The sequence below is a fragment of the Mus pahari genome, chromosome 4, assembly GCF_900095145.1.
Source record: "Mus pahari chromosome 4, PAHARI_EIJ_v1.1, whole genome shotgun sequence".
Classification (NCBI taxonomy): Eukaryota; Metazoa; Chordata; class Mammalia; order Rodentia; family Muridae; genus Mus; species Mus pahari.
The window spans coordinates 120,562,649-120,565,496 of NC_034593.1; positions in this window are offsets into that span (position 1 = coordinate 120,562,649).

The window sequence follows — 2,848 nt, forward strand, 5'->3', positions numbered from 1 at the left end:
ACAACAAGGTATTTTATATTTTTTATGACTATTGTGAAGGGTATTGTTTCCCTAATTTCTTTCTCCTCTTGTTTATCCTTTGTGTAGAGAAAGGCCATTGATTTGTTTGAGTCAATTTTATATCCAGCTACTGCACTGAAGCTGTTTATCAGGTTTAGGAGTTCTCTGGTGGAGTTTTTAGGACTCCACAGTTTTAAAGGGGCTTCCTCCTCTGTTTGATTTGGGGAGCCTGACTCCCAATCTTCTACCCAAAGAAGATCATAGTCCTTAACAAACCTACAAGTTCAACTTTCTTTCCTGGTAAGAACCCGTCCAGTAATTATCTGAGATTCCTGGAATGCCTCTCCATGCAAATGTATTTTAAACTCCAGCCAATAATTTTACATTCACTCCGAAAACTCCCTCCCACTCTCCAATGCTCATATATAACTCTTGTGCATCCCAATAAAGTGTATGTGCACCAGCTGTTTCACTGAAGAACGTCTAAAAGAGCTGTTTCATTGAATATTATCTAAAAGATCTGAAACTCTAAAATCCCCAAAGAAGGCCTTTTCCGCGAAAGGGAGGGAAGGTTTATTTTGGCTCAGTTTCAGGGGGTTCAATTCACATCCAAATGGTTCTGGTGTTTTGTGATGAGGTATAACATCTGGGCAGATGGGTATAACAGAGCAAATTGAACAACCTCTTGGTGCTCACAAAGAATGCACATATATGTGTATGTGTGTGTGCTTATGTGTGGGGAGGGAAGGAGCTATCAAGGTGTCAGGACAAGATTATACTTTCAAAGGCATGTCCCCTGTAAGATTCTTTCAACTAGACCCATTAGTTCCCATCATATCCAAGATTCATTTAGCATAAACTCATCAATACATTAGTCAAAGCTCTCAGGATAATCACTCTTTCAAAGCCTAGCCTCTGAGTGATGTTCCATTAGGGACCACGCCTTTAAGCTCTGAATATTTAAGGAATAATCCAGACCCAGACCACAACATTCTACACTTAGCTCCCAAAAGGTTATGTTCATGTTTTATAACAACACCAAGTTCATTTCCAAGACTTTAAAAATCATGACATTTCCATCATGGTTAAAGGTACCAAGTTTCTTCACTGACTTAAGACAACTTGTTGCAGGAAATATTAAAAAACTGAACTGGCACGTTCCCGTGCTCATGCCAGCAACTGCCCCAGCAGCCTGACCAGCCGTGGACTGGTGGGCCATGGCCTACCTGTTATCTCGTAGAGACTCTGACTCAGAACTCCACAATCTCTCCACCCAGCTCGCTAGGTTCCCACTGGCAACCCTGTGGCTACCATGCTGCTCCGATTCTTCAAAGCCCCCACAGCCTTTGTGGTGCCCATATGGCAAACTCACTCTTTGCCGCCATACCTTTCTGGAACCCAGCCGAATCACAGTGAGAAAAACACCACACCAACTTAGCTCAGAAACAATGGTAAGTCAGTCTCTGGACACCACAACTAAAACCCAATCTTGTAAGCCTTATTAAATCTGATTCCTCTGGTGGCGAATCTTGATGGATCTGCCATGATACTGAGAAACTCTAGCAGCTACATCTTGCCCGTCCACTATACCTGTTCTAAAAGCCTTTAACCCTAGCCCCCTTCTTCGCTTCCTCCCTCCAATACGTGACTCACTCCTTATCCATAACCCCTCCCAGGAGAGTAGAATTAACATCTGAGCCACAGACAATATTGAATAATACCCGTACATAGCAGGCAATATTATCACTGACTCTCTACTCTGGGGTCAGAGACTAACTTTCCCTATCATAGTTCTGAACCACTGGCAAAATTCCCCACAAGATTCAGACAGAATCTGTATATAAATCTATCTTAAACGCAAATAAGGCCAATTTTAAACTCACAGAACCCCAAATGGATCTTGATCCAGACTGACACCCACTGGCCTAGCAGGTTCTATTCTCAAACCACTTTCAAAAGAGTAAAGCCTTTATATCTTCCAGCCTGCAACAAGGCGTGAGCAGATCCAGAGACAGGCCTCAAGGAACCTTCTAGTACAAAGTTCTCAGCATCTTTTTTTTTTTTTTTTCTGGTTTTTCGAGACAGGGATTCTCTGTATAGCTCTGGCTGTCCTGGAACTCACTTTGTAGACCAGGCTGGTCTCAAACTCAGAAATCCACCTGCCTCTGCCTCCCAAGTGCTGGGATTAAAGGCGTGTGCCACCATGCCCGGCTCTCTCAGCATCTTTTAATGACTCGGAACTCTTCATAATACCCTCCATGACCTCAAACGTCATTTCTGGCCAACCTGAAATTTATTCAAATCTTCTTACTTTTAGCAATTGAACTTTGTTTGTGGTTTCTGCTATAAATGTAGCCAGCTTTATCCAGACCACATCCATGGTGTGCTGACCTCTAAATTCAGCTTTACACAAAATCTCAGGGCATGGTGGATAGGATGTTAAAAACTCTTTGTCCTATATGACAGGAATGACCCCCAGTCCAAACCAAGTTCCTGTTCCTGTCTGAAACCTGTTTAGCAGTCTTTACTCTTCGTGTTCTGATCAGCATTCATGGTCTTCTGGGGTTCCATCAGAACCCCTTTCTTTTTACCTTCCCCTATCAGTTTAGGTTTTCTCAAATTGGTATAAACTACATCTTTTAAACTCTTAAACAAACCAGTTCCAAAGCCTTCCAAAGCACACGGCCAGGCATTTTCATAGCAGTGACCTAGCTCTGGGGTAGCAAGCTTCTGTTTTCTGTTGTTGTGACAAAGTATCTGAAAGAAACAGACTTGAAGCAAAAATTGAAAAAGACGAATCAAAAGCCCACCCCCCCCAAAAAAAAAAATTAAAAAATGAGCAAGACAT